Raw genomic sequence first — 15,141 nt, forward strand, 5'->3', positions numbered from 1 at the left:
TGTTTCGTGGTCAAAGTGATTTACGCCGAATTGTATGCTGAGGGTACCTGAGGTGCCGCTGTCCATAAGACCCTTCATAGCTCTCTGCCTCTTAGAAGCCCAAACGTAAAACTCCATAACATAACAAACCATGTGATGTCCCCATGCTTCTTCTTTTTAAAATGTTTATTATAAGAGAGGTAACTTGAGGGATTGGCATCTGAATCACTGGCACTGTGCATAACCTTGAAGGAATATATTCACAGCTGTCAGGTAGCTAAGGATGCCAGTAGTTTAGATGGACTGAAAATAATTGGCAACTCCAAGGAAATACTTAAGATACTGGAGAAAACAGCTGCTACTGCTCCAGGAGAAGCCTGTTTTCTGAGAATTCCTGCTGCCAGCCATTATCTCTTCTACCAGACCAGGTATTCACTTAGAGCGATAAGAAGTTTGGATCCTCTCATGCCTGTTAAGTGGAGACAGATTCATCATTGGAGGATTTGGCAGTGAAGATAGCAAAACTTAAAACTACAAACCAAACAAAAATTCTAGATTTCAAACTTTTTCCTTGACAACCCATAACTTCCCAAGAACAGCTACATCAAAATCCATCTCAGTAGCCTCAAATAGGACACATGGAAACTGTCCCTATCTATAAGTTGGTTTTCAAGTGGGTGAAGACCATTACACTTTTGTCCATGTAATGTGAGTTTCTATTTTACACTTCGTCTATTCTCCACTATTGCATGAGTCTAGCACAAATTTTGTTTGCATATACAACCAAAGAACTAACTCTTTCTTGGAAAAATTGAAATAGTTTTGAATGTTACCTGCCAAGAATATTCAACTGCAAAAGAAAAATGAAGCCACAAAAGAGACAGCTTTGTTGCCTCCCTCTGACTCTTCTACAACTCCTTCCTCTAATCATCTTCCAGCACAAATGTGTACACATACACACACATAACCACACACACACATATGCATACATACAATCTCACTCACACTCAGAATGACTGAGATACGTCACAAAAAGACATTGGAATTCAACACTAGTGGAAAGAAATGTGTTGTCTTAGAGTTTTATTCAGAAAGGTACTAGCTTTCCTTCGCAGCAAAATTGAACTACCAGGCTGCTGACAAGGTAAAGAAACAAATTAAATCTTATTTTAGCAGACCCAACAAATTCAAATGTTTTGGTCTCTACTAGATGCCCAAGAATACTCCAATTCATATAAAAATGAATAACTTAACTTTAAAAATCAGTAATCTAAATATGATCATTGTGTACTTGAATGTTTGATCTTTAATTTGGGGCCTAACCCAGAGGAGTCATATTTCTTTTTAAAAGTCTCTCATAATGTTTTATGCCAAGTTGATATAAATTAAGTTGAACATTGCAGGGACAAAACTCATTGAAAACCTTAAAAGGAACCAGCGATGAGGAAAGATCCATGAATGGATCTCTGAACTGGAATCAAGCAATCTGGGTTACACCATTTGTCATACTCATTAACCTCCCTGGGACTCGGTTTCCTCTAAATGGAGGTATTTGAATTGGATATTTTCTACAATCTTCTCAGCTCTGAAATTTTATTTTTTTGTAGTGAGAGAATAGTGCAGGAGATGTCGTGTGAGCATCACCATAAGGCAGTGGCTCATCTGTGAATTGTTAGAAATGTACATTCCCTGGCTCCACCCTAGGTACAGACTCAGACACTGTGCAGATGGGGCCCAGCAACCTAAGTTTTTAAAAGCCCTCCAGGCCATTCTGATCGCCTTCTGCATGTGAGACCCTTGAGTGTGCTTCAGCTTTCAGATCTCACACCGCTAATGTCACACCAGTGTTAGTTAAATAAGAAGATGTGTACTCATCCTAGGGTAAGAAAGAAAGACATGGCAGGGGTAAATGGGGAGGGGATGAGCAGCTCAGCACCCCTGGGCCCAGAGACCCCTGGGCTGGAGAGCTGGACTGAGTTCATGTAGAGATCACTTAGCAGTTAGCTTTATGTTTGCTTAACTCACAGTGTTTGCTAGTATTGGAAAATATTTTTTTAATATAGCACTAAAAAATTAGTTTTCAAAATGCATTCTGAATATCTCTTGCTATCTTTTGGTTCTGTCCTCAAGCAGATGTCCCATACCTTTACATATAGTCATCAATAGGTTATTCCTATAGTTTCATAAATAACTATAAGTCTCCTGAGGTTCTCACCTGAACCTGGACCTAACCTGAGAAAGGGAGGATGTGACTGGATCATGTGGGTATGTGGTCGTGCCTCTGCAGATGTCAGCTCACTCTAGTATTCTAAGGCTTTGCCTTATCCTACATGCTATTGCTCAGTGCTTGTCGGTCTGATCAAAGGATATCTATTGCCCTTTGGTGGGCTCCCCACTTTGGGCCAAGGCCAGAGAATAATGTGCATTTGCTGTGTTGTGACTCTAGCACAGCTCATCTCAAGCAGCATCCATACTTTCATCAGAGCTGCTCTGGCCATGGAGGTCCCTTTGATCTGCTGAAAAATCATCACCCCCAACATAGCCCTTTAGCAGGTCTCACAAGCTGTGCCCATCCAGTACCCACAGGCCTGCTGCGTCTCATTAGCTGCCCACATGCTCTGCTCCACACCTCTGGACACTGGCCTCCGATTCGCTCATGGGTCACAGTTTTGTTCTTGGTGTCTGATTATTTTGTTAGTGGCACAGATTGAGTTCTACAGATGAAATGCAGCCTCCTACAGGAGTACTTTTTAAACCTATGCCATTATAATTTACTTTGGGAAGAGCTGTCTGCACCTCCAATATGTTCTTTCATATTTCATGTCACATCCACTTATTCAGGGAAAAACATGTTAATGTGTAGTTATTCTGGGATTAGGAGAATAAAACATAATGTGGTCACCTCTTAGCTACATCAGCCAAACTTGATGAGTAGCGTGTGTATTTCCCTTTCTCCTTTGAGAGCCAGATGATATTAAGGCAATTCAAGGTAAAGATTTTTTTTTAAAGAAACAAAAGAGTGAAAAACTGTAATATCTTTTGTGAGCTACATTTACCCCAAGGCATTATCATAAAATGCACTTTGTTTCTGATTACATCACTCTGACAGCTGGGAAGAGGAAGCAACCACACTGGGAGATTGTCAGACGTCATCACAAGCTCCTTTGGCTTTTATCGGTTTTATTTTTTTCTCCTCTGACCAGAAATCTCTTGGTTCAATTACATTTGAATGTCAACAATAAAAAAATACAGACATAGCAAAAGCTCCATGTTCAAACTTCAGGGGAAAATAATCAAAGGACCAGTTATTCCTACATATTTGCCTAAAGATACATAATACTGTTTGATGTGCACATACAATTTAATGTGACCTTCTACAAAGCTAAAATGATCAGAACAAGAAAATTCACTGTTTGAAATATTGGGGAAGAAAGTTTCATATCATCTCTTCGTTTGAAACTTTTCAGAACAATGGCATTCCTGTAAAATACAGAAATAGCTCACATTTTGGTAGAAATATTTGTTTAGGAAAGTCTTCCCAATGTCTTTCATGTTGTAATGAGAAAGGAAAGAAGACAATAAGAGCTGTTTTTCTGGTTTCCTAAAACAGGCTCCTAAATGTAATTTAAAGAAAATAAATATGACAATACTAGGTCATCAATCATCCTTAATGATCACTCTAATTTTAACATTGAGGGGATAGGGACACAGGTGGGCACCAAGTCAGAGATGACCTTGTAAGTCGGTTGCACCAGATGAACAGAATCCCAAAGGCCTCTTCTTTCTGTGCTTCCTCTGCTGGCTTGTATGAGCTTTTTATTTTAGTTGTGCCTTGGCTGTACATTTTTAAAGTATAGAATAGCATGCAACTCAGCAGGGTTTGAATGTGATTAGACCCAAGTGAAGCACCATTAAAAACTGGAGACATGTGCAAATGACACGACATTTTGAATGAGTGCCCAAAGTAGACCCTGGTGTTTGGCTTTGTGTTTGTACTTGTTTCTTTGATTCTTAAACTGATTTCTTTTCAGAAGAAAATGTGCTTTCTTGAAACAGCTAATAAGATGCTTCATGAGTCACATGCTATTTTCAGGACCCGAAAAGAGCAGTGTGTATTATGGATGAAGTGAACATCATTGCTGTGTTTCCCAGCCTCTGTAAGCTCAGGTCAAGGCATTACCTTTGATCTTACTTTTCAGTTATTAAGTTTTCTTTCTTGACTACCTTGCAGGTTTCTCTACCAATCAATGCAGTCACACACAATCTCTCTTTGAACTTTAAAAGTGTAAGAGGCTAATCAACCCAAACCTTTTACTGCTTGTTGGACTAGGACGTGGTTCTGTGATTTCAGTTCATCTCAATTAAGTCAGTGCAATAACTGTTTACACAATACACAAATTCCCATGCCAGCCACTATTTTAAGACTGTTCTTAAACTTGTTATTATATTATGTCTTGCTCAAAAGTTCACATATTATATATTCTTGTAACATAAATGTAAATTAATGTATGAGCATCTTTTTATTATGTTTTGCTTTATATTTTATAGTAACTAATTGAGCTGAAACATTTGGGGTTTTCATTTTATGGAGACTATTGACTAGAGCATTTACAGTGTTAGTTCTAACAATGCTATAGGAAAAAAAATTGCTTGCCCATATTATGATCTGACTTTAGACAATAGGAGTATTTTTTAATGATCAAACATAACATTCAAAATTGTTACTATCGAAGACCTTAAGGAATGAGAAGGAGAGTTGACTGTTAAATTTACTGTGAAGCTGCTGTTTGAATGCATTCTGGTAGAATGAACTAAAGCACAACATTTGTATGTGAATAATAGCTCTAAAATCATAGCAAGTTAAGATTGTGATTGGAGAAGAGCAACTAGAAGTTGTTGACTGCCTCTATGTTCCATCTTTGGTTTCCACATTGCTTTCTTTTAGAGTTCTTACAACAGATACCCACATTTTAGTGATACTGAAAATGGAAGCAGAAGAATTAATTCAACTTTTTACACAAGTCAGGAATAAAACACCAGGATTCTAACCCATTCAGGTTTCTGTTCACTCCTACATGCCACACCTCTCATCACCTGTTTTAAGTGAGCCTAGCAGGATCCTCATTTTAAAACTTTCTTTTAAGTATGCTCACATTCACTCCATCTCCTGTTGAAGATATATTACTTCTGGAGATTACAGAGGTTCATTATTTATTTGTTTTATTTGAAATAAATCAAAAGGATTTCATTCTGACCACTCCTATGAAGATCAAAAGCCTTATAACTTTAGCTATAACATCATAGTTATAGAAAGTTATAACACCATGAAAATTACAGAACCCAAAGGAAAAAGCTTCATAAGTTATGGTCCTGGAAATCACGTTTTTGCGTGCTTTTAGCACATAGAATTCTTCCTGGTAAGTGTAAAATGCTGCATATGTACAGAGAACTTGTCAGCTAAAAATGCTTGAGGCTTTAGTCTGCATTTCAACAGGATGTGTATGAGCAGATGTTTACTTCAACACTTCATCAGTTGAGCCATCACTGTATATTTGCCTAAAGAATAAGATAATGGCTGAAATAGATGAAGGAGTGAAAAATGAAAGACACAGTGTTACCCAGATTGCTTAAGAAAATACAGTATGAGTAAAAGAATGATTAGCAGGGCAACTTTTTCATATAGGTGTTAATTCTTTTTCTGTTCCTCTTTGAAGAGTTACCTCTTTCACAAAGTTAAGAAGAGAATGCATCCCTGATCTTAATTACCTTAAGAAGGACTAGTGGTAAACGGGCCCTAATGTTAAGATACAGGAATACCAGGATCAAAAACATCTTTGAAAAGAGAGAGAACTGACTTGCCAGAAAAAAGGAAAATGAACATTTACTGAATGTCTCTATCATGATGGTTACATGTCAAATAGTTCATGCACAGCATCTCATTTACTATTTATAACATTCTTGCTTTTTTTTTTTGGTTTGTCATTTTTATTTAAATAGTTGAAATTCAGAAAGTTTAAGTAATGTACCCAAATTCACAAAGCTAAAATGTGGAACTCCAGGTGTGGGTAATTTCTCATTCCTTTGATTCATGCCACCTTCACAAATCATTTTAGAGCTGGTCTTATTTAGGAACAAGAGGCAAAAAACTGCTTTATTCTTAAAGTAACTAGCTTTGTGAGTGGGACAGATGGAAGGATGTAGAGAAAGCTACAATTAGAGTTGGGGGATGTTCTAGGAATGGAGCACTGCACAGGCTAATTTACCAGGAAGGCACTGACCTCAAACTACTCCAGAGGTGCTCCAGTGCCTACCAGCTAAATAAACCCCCTCAGCGGCATTTCAGCCCTGTTTATAGTGTCTTTTCTGTGCACATTCCAGAGGGTCAAAATCACCTGACCTGCTGTTCTCCTTTTCAGGAGCTTACAGGGAAAAATAACAAGAGATTTATATAAGCCGATGTTTTCCTCATTGTCCTATTTTTCTGTCTACTCCTACTCACTGTACTTCTCTGATTTGTATTTCTTCATTTAGCGCCATAAATATTGGCATTTTCTCAATTCCCAACATTTGCTCTCTTCACTGGGTATTCCACTTACCCTTCCCACTTTGGGGGCTACCATCCTTTCCAAGGAAAGGCAACTCCCAACTCCTCTGAATCTTCCTTCCTTCCTTCCTTCCTTCCTTCCTTCCTTCCTTCCTTCCTTCCTTCCTTCCTTCCTTCCTTCCTTCCTTCTTTTGCTTCTTTTCGAACCCACTGTTCACACATCATGCCCTCACACACCTGCTGCTCCTCCCAGTTCACATGCTGCCACAGTCTGCCACTTGTTCATCCTTCACCCCACTCTCATCTTAGAGCCATTTCCTGCCCTCTGTGTTCTGCCTCTCTCAGTGTCTACACTTTATGTCTTTACTGTCAGAGCTTTGTACAAGCCCCTTGTTATCACAAACTTGGGTAATTTTGGGAGTCTCCTAATACATCTTGTTTCCACTCTAGTTCAGCTTAATCCATGCTCCCCAAGGCGTAGGAGAGCTTTCTCAAAAGCACAGAAACAACTTGGTGGCACCTTGCTTTCCTTCCCACTTTTCTAACATTCACTGTGACTACCCAGAGGTGAGTTTGTTTAGGCTAGCTTCTTTCAATTCACTGGAGAAAAATTAACTTTAACTTAAAAAGTGGTAAGTAATATTTCTGAATGGGCAAGGAAATCAGAATATTCTAGAAGCATAAGTCAGATAAAACGTACCTTAGCAACAGATCTTGACTAAAGGAAGCTGACATAATGATGTGCCAAGTCATGTGCTGAGGATATTTGCATCTTAGCAAACTAAAGAACAGGAAATAAATAAAATATAAATAAAATAAAATAAAATGATAAAATAAAATAATTTAATGAAGAACCTATTGCAGAGGTAAATTGAAAATCCAGGTAAAAGATATATCAGGGCAGCAGCTCTTAAATTAAACTTAATTGAAATAGATTGAGTGGAATTAAAATTGATTAGGCCAAGCCTGATATCATTATGAATTTTAATAATAATAATTGATAATGTTTATTGATATAGGGTAAGACATAGTCCCTTCACCTGAGTTTATAATCCAAATTAGGGAGACTAAGAGTTTGCTGAAAAAGTAAAAGGAGAAATAGACCTGAGGGAAATGAGTTCTAATAGCACTGACTTCATTAGGAGAATAGCTTAGTGTTGTAATGGAACTAGGTAACTGCATGGAATGCTGGATTCTTTATAATTACTTAAGGGTTGAATAAAACCCTGGAACTTTTTCCTAAATAAGAAGCTTCTAGAAAGGTGGAAAAGCATTTGTCAGTTTTAAGGGAAAAGGAAAAATTAAGTAAATAAGATAGAAGGTATGATGAACCAGGAGGAAAAATGCATATGTCATTTTTTATTGTTGGGGAATTAATCCTCGAAAAATCTATGAGTAGTACTTTTATTCCTATATATATCTATGTAGACATTAACTCTATAATGCCTTATTATATAGTCACAACTTTCAAAGAGAAGTATTAACTTCCCCAAAATAGAAATTTTCCAATTGCTAATAGCTGCTGCTGTCTCTTTGAAGATCGACTTTGTCCCTAGAGAAGGTTAGTACTCTCTTTAACTTGATCTCCTTCCTCTCTGGAGTTATACTGGAAAAGACATACACTGCCTTTCTCCAGCTTTGGCTGATGATTTTTGAGCTTTTCGCTGGGGAAGATGTCAACAGTTTTTTCATTGCTAGTGTCAGTCATTGATTCATGTAGAATATATTCCCCTTTTATAAAAGAAAGCCTTGAACACATCAGATATATAATGGCCATGGCTTTATAGGAATAAAGTGACCAATGTCATGGTTCTATAGCAGGCTCACTTTCCCTTCTCTTACCAAGAATAAAGATGCACTACCCTACTCCCAAGAATTTCCTTAAGGACTCCGAAAAAATTACAGATGTATGCTAGCAAAAGAAATGCATTCATTCCTTCTCAACAAACATCATGATTTCTCAGAATAGGGAAATGCTGGGTATGTCAGAAATGTGATAAACCAGTCAAAATTGTATTAAATCAGGCATGTAAATTGTGAACTCGTGGCTATATTTCACCCCCCCCCCATGGCATGAAGATTCAATTTTTTTTAGATTGAAAATGAATACCAGAGGTAACACAGAAGAAAATTTAGGTGATCTTAGATTCAGCAATGAATTTTAGATACACCACCAAAACCACACTCCAATGAAGGAAAAAAATAAGTTGGTCTTCACTGAAATTAAAAACATCTAGTCTATGACAGACACTGTTAATGAAAGAACAAACCACAGACTGGGAGAAAGTATTTATTTGAATAACATATGTATGACAAATGACTTGTTTCCAAAATACACAAAGAACTCTTAAAAAACCTCAACAGTAAGAAAACAATCCAATTAAAAATGAGCAAAATATATCAACTCCTAAAGATTCACTGATGCTAAATTAACATATGAAAAGGTGTTCAATATCATGTTATTAGGGATTGCAAATTAGAACAACAGTGAGATACCATAACAAACCTATTAGAATGGCAAAAATTTGAAACATAGACAACATCAAATTCTGGAGAGAATGTGGAGCAACAGGAACTCTCATTCTGCTGGTGGGACACCCAGATGATACAGCCACCTTGGAAAACTTTATGGCAGTTTCTTTCAAAGCTAAAATAGTCTTATCTCACTATCCAGCAATTGTGCTCCTAGATATTTACCCAAATGATTGAAAATGTATGTCCATAGAAGAACTTGCATGTAACTACTTATAGCAGTTTTATTCACAATTGCCAAAACTTGGAAAAAAGTTCAATCTTTTTCTTTTATGTCTGCTTCTGTCATCTTAGAAATGATATTCCCTGCTTATATTAGCTTTCAAAAGTAATTTGATCCAAATATTTTTTCAAGATATCCTCCAATAGGTGAGCTGAAAAACAAATTGTAGTACCTGCAATACAGTGGTGTATTATTCAGTGATAAAAAGAAATGGCCTGTCAAGCCACAAAAAGACCTGGGGGAACCTTAAATGCATACAGCTAAGTGAAAAAAGCTAGTCTGAGAAAGCTATACACTCTGTGATTCTAACTGTATGGCATTTTGGAAAAGGCAAAAGTATAGAGACAGTAAAAAAAAATCAGTGTTTGCCATGAGTTCAGGAGAATGGATGAATAAGTGGATTTTCAGGGCAATGAAACTATTGTGTTAAATACTATAGTGGTGGATACATGTCATTATACATTTGACAAACCCCATAGAACTGTACAACACAGTGGATCCAAATGTAAATAATGGTCTTTACTTAATAATAATATACTATTATTGGTTTAACAATTGTAACACATGTACCACAAGAATGCAAGATACTAATATTAGAAAAACTGGAGATACAGGGAAAAAGGGATATATGGGAACTCTTGGTACTTTTTGCTCAATTTTTGTGTCTTTTTCTTTCTTATTCATGAAAGAGTATAACCTTTGCTATGTTTGGGGATGTGAGTTCTAAGATCCACACAGTCAGTCAAGGACCATGTCTGATAAAGCTGTTGTCAACTTCAATATGTAGCTTCTATAGTCACCATGTATGTTGCTATCCATCCAAAGGATGACAAAAGAGAAAAAATAGCACAGGAATGTGTTTTGGGGTAGGTGCATATTACTTCTCCACACATTCCATTGGTCAGAATTTACTCACACAATTACAAGGGGAAATATGAAGGTAAAGGAAGAAGGGGTGTTGATAGATTGAGAGACAGACAGAGATATATTTCACAATCACACACATCTTATTCATTGTATTCATTAATTAATGCTTGTGGTAAAAAAATCAAAATGGAATGGAATTGGGGGTGAATACAATTTGATTAATAAGATGAGAGTGAATCTTTCCATGACAACATGTCCTGAGGATTATGATTAACACACCTCTCTGTAGCTGAGATAATATCTGTATGTATGTATGTATGTACATATGTGTGTGTGTGTGTGCATATAAATAGAAAGTTAGGATAATTCTCAAAAAATTGATAGATTTTTTTCTCAACTTGTTGAGGAAGGACATAATAAGATTCTTTCTAATATTTTAAGTTACATCATTTTTTTTTCTTTTCCCCAGAGAGCTAATTTCTCACTGCAGTCTTGAGTCATGACAGATAATTAGGAAATCTGGTCAGGCTTTTGCGATGCCGTATTTCTGCAGTTTTTATATTGTTATAAAATAGCTTCAGGGGAGACACACATACAAAAAATAGATAATAAGGGTGAAAGTGCATTAGCCTAAAATATAATTTTATTGTTTTCCATCTGTTGTAATTATGAAAATAAACTCCTTTGTACCCTGATCAGCAGGATAAGCCATCAGAAAGATGCTTGTGTCTTGCAACGTATCTTGTTACATGTTATAAATAAGAACATCTTATCTGTAAGGAACTTTTTTTTTTCTATTTCCCTTGGGAGCAGAGCCATTGCAGTGTTCCCATTAGAAGAGTCGTTTTTTTTTCCCAAACCAACACAGCTTGAGGGAATAGTATTTGTTTCAACCAAATCATTACCGCATCTGGGATTTAGATTTGCATTTGCACATATTTCCAAGGTGACTGAAAATGCATCATTTGAAGAAGAGAACAATTTAAATATCATAGTTCTGGAGATGTGTTTTCTCTATATATATTGCTTAAGAATAATGTATGGGCTTTATATTCAGAGTGGAGAGTACTCAGTGAGCATCCTTCAACTAAATTTTACCATGACAAACTGAGTCACGGAAAATAGGCTCAATTCTCCTTCCTCTCACTAATATTGCTTAAGCTACTGGCGGTTTCTTTAGAACATGTGCTGAGTGTTCAGAATAGTAAGGCCTAATTTCATTACCTTGAAGAGGATGCCATTATCCACTGCCTTAATGCAGTGTTCATGATCTCTAACTTAAGGAAGGGACCTAACTTTGACACTGAGGATGTAAAAAATAAAAGCCAAAGTTTTCTTTAGAGCAGTATTTTTATTTTTTCCTAAAAAAAACTATGAAAAATTAGTGGCTTTTCATTGACTCCTATTTTAGTGTACAGTGCACTTTAATAGACTTTATTTTTTAAGGCAGTTTTAAGTTTACAGCAAAACTGAGCGGAAAGTGAAGACATTTTTCCTACATCCCATGCCCCCAGACATGCCCAGCCACATTCAGTTAAGAGAATTCCTGTCAGAGCGGTAAGTTTGTTACAACTGATGAACCTATATTGATATGTCATCAACCCCCAAAGTCCACAGGTTACATTAGGGTTTACCCTTGGTATTGTACATTCTGTGGGTTTGCATAAATACATAATGACATGTATGCAAGATATGGTCTCATACTCAGTAGTTCCACTGCCTTAAAAATTCTGGGTGTCCCACCTATTCATTCCCCAAACCCCTGACTCCTGACAACCACTGATTTTCTTACTGTCTCCATGATTTGACTTTCTCAGCATGTCATGTTGCTGGAATCATACAATATGTAGCTTTTTCAAATTGCTTTTTTCACTTACTAATATGCATTTAAGTTTCCTCTGTGTCTTTTTATGACTTAATAACTCATTTATTTTTAATGCTGAAATATATCCCATTGTCTAGATGTCCCACAATTTATATCTTCACTTGCTGAAAACATCTTGGTTACTTCCAAACGTTGGCAATTATGAATAAAATTGCCATAAACACCCATATGTATACAATTTATTTTTCATTATTTGTGGGATGGGAAGGAATAGAAACAAAAAAACATACAGAGTTTTATATTTTTGAAGGGACTCTAGAAATCATATGGTTCAGTGAGTCTCTCAAATCTAATTATCAAAAGTCTCTTGAGAAATTTCTTATAATACAGATTCCTTGACCTACTGAATAAAAATGTCAGAGATGAGGCTCCAGAAATTATATTTCAACAAGTTTTGAAAAATCTGTAGTCATCAGCCATAATTGGCAACCATCTCTCTAGGCAACTCAGTTTTAGGAACTCAAGACTCAGAGAGCTTAAGGCACGTGAGTAGGGGATGGCAGAGTCAGGTCAAGAGAGGAAAAGTGCTCTTGATTTCACCTCCACATGATAATGTTAATGAGAAATTTGTCAGGATCCTTTTCTTATTACCCTTTATAAATACTTGCTGACATTACAGCAAAGCAGTGATGTGCTTTCTCCACCTTCACACTATTTGAAGGCCCAAAAAAGTGGTGAAAATTCACCCTTTGCTCAAGGGGATCTGAATGGACTCAACCTCTATCAGAATAGAATATTGTAAATTTTCTTCCTTGGGGCCCCCTTAATCAATACATAAAGAAGGCTGCTTAAATATTTTGGCTTTCAATATTTCTCAGTTTGGGGTATTTGAGCAAGGGGTGCCATTTGCAATTTTCTAAAGACCTGACATAATATCATGATGTGCTTTTTACAGCTCTGTAAAAATGTTAAAATAAGATTAGCTTTAGAAAATAATGGAATGATTAAAGGAGACTCCCATCTCAAACCATTCTGCATTGGGTCCTCCAAAGTGAAGAGGGAAGTTATCAGTTCTTCTTGCCTGGGCACCTTAAGGGGAGTCACACATAAGACAATCAAATGCATGAAATGATATAATCACTCTATGACACTAGAATAAGAGACGAGCAGTTCTAACTGGTGCAAAATCTGTCTGTTTGTTTTTACATAAAATATAATCAGTTTTAGAGTTTTTTCAAGGGGGCATAACTTGATAAACAGTTTACACAACAGGTTTCATGTGCAATATAGAGGAAGAAATCACTCCAGGACTTCTGGCTGAGTTGTGATAAAAGGGACATGCTTTTCAATATATATATAGAAATGGATAGTAGATGGTGAGGAGGAAGGGAAGACTATATGATGGCAGAGTAATGACATAGGCACAAGCAATGAGTTAGGATACCTCAAAGGGCCTTAAGGGAGTGATGACTAAACCAAACAGCTGGTGCATAGGATCCAGCTCTAAAGATAGGACATAATTTGCTTGCATTTGACCAGGAAGTATGGATTTTTTTTTTTTGATGGACAGTAGGAATCACTAAAGGAATTTTAGTTGGAATGTAGCATGGATATAAATGTAATTTAGGAAGAATATCTGGCAATAGGATATAGAAAGTGTTTTGAGAATAACAGAAAATACACCATAATTTTCAACCAACTCTGCAGTAAACCCATCAAAAGCCATGTGGTTTAAAATTCTAAGGCATGTAAAGGATAAACCTATTAATGAGTTGAAGCAGCTTAGTACCTTTGCTTTAAACTAAAATACGTATGTTTGAGTGTTTCTTTGTGTTGGTTGCAGTTTGCTTCAGGCTTGCCTGCCTGCCTCTTCTCTGCGCTGTCCCATTTCCAGGCCTAACCCTTTATCATGCCTTAGGTCTTTCTGTAGCTTCTCTGTTTCATTTTTCTACAGAATACAAAAATACTCATTTGAATTTATCACCTTGTAAAATAAGCTGCTACTGTTCATTTTATGGTATAATTAAAATTCATTAAGCTTTAAAAAATGAAGTGGAAAAATATAAAATAACTTTTCCTTGGTCTCAATACCCAAAGACAATCACTGTAAATAATATTGTACACTTCAAAAAATATTTTTCCCATGGCCAATACTTGATTTATCACAAGTCTGGGAATAAACTATGTACAAAATCTTAATCCTGTCCTTTTACCTTAATATATAACATGTTTCAATCCACATGGAGTCTCTTTGGTTAGATGATATCTCTATTATACTAGTAGCATCAATCTCAAAGTATGGTCTCCAGACAGGCAACATCATTGTTATCTGGAAATTTTGTTTGAAATGTAAAATTTGAGAACTGTACAATTAATCCTATCAGGCAACTGGATTCTAACAATTACCAGAACACAATTACTACTTTCTTTGCTTTGTAGCCCCACTGTTACCTTAGGCAGTATCGTCAAAGAAGTGTTTACCAGAGAGCTGTAAAGAAGGAGATTTTTCTGATTTTTGTTGATTTTTAACTCTCCAGGAGAAAATACTTGGCCAGTTGGCATTATACCTTACTGGCCCATCTGTGTTCTAATCCCTAGACAACAAGAATCCATAATAGTTTAGTTTTGTTGTTTTAGCAGACTCCTTCATCAAAAGTATATAATGAAAAGATTTTGTATTTTTTGAAGTTTTATTTAATAGGAGATACCATGTTTTATGCTGTAAGGCCCCATGGATGTTTGAATAGGCATGTTTAAGAAAAATCATGAGATCTCACTCAGCAGTAGTGATTGTTTTCAAAACTGCCATGCACAGTTGTATAGGTTATGCAATGCACAAATTCTGGGGGTACCATTCACTTATACTACAGTGTAAATGATGCTTCATGCAGTTGTGTGATACAAGGGCCCTGACTCCTATGTTTAGGCAAGAAAGAAAGACGGTCTGTGTCATGAAATGTGGGTAGTCTTGAAATAACTTCCTTAAAGAAGTGACTGATGTTTATCCTTGATACTTCTATCTTCATTTCAAACTGGCTGTCATTTATTTGTGGTAAAATCTTGAGGTGCTTCTTCATACAACTGTCTTAAACTTATGTAGGTAAATGCAGATTCATTATCATAAAATGGCTACCACTTTATTTTGCGTAATTGGCACGGGAGAGTAATTGT

The sequence above is a fragment of the Manis pentadactyla genome, chromosome 3 (genome assembly GCF_030020395.1).
Source record: "Manis pentadactyla isolate mManPen7 chromosome 3, mManPen7.hap1, whole genome shotgun sequence".
In the NCBI taxonomy this organism is placed as follows: domain Eukaryota; kingdom Metazoa; phylum Chordata; class Mammalia; order Pholidota; family Manidae; genus Manis; species Manis pentadactyla.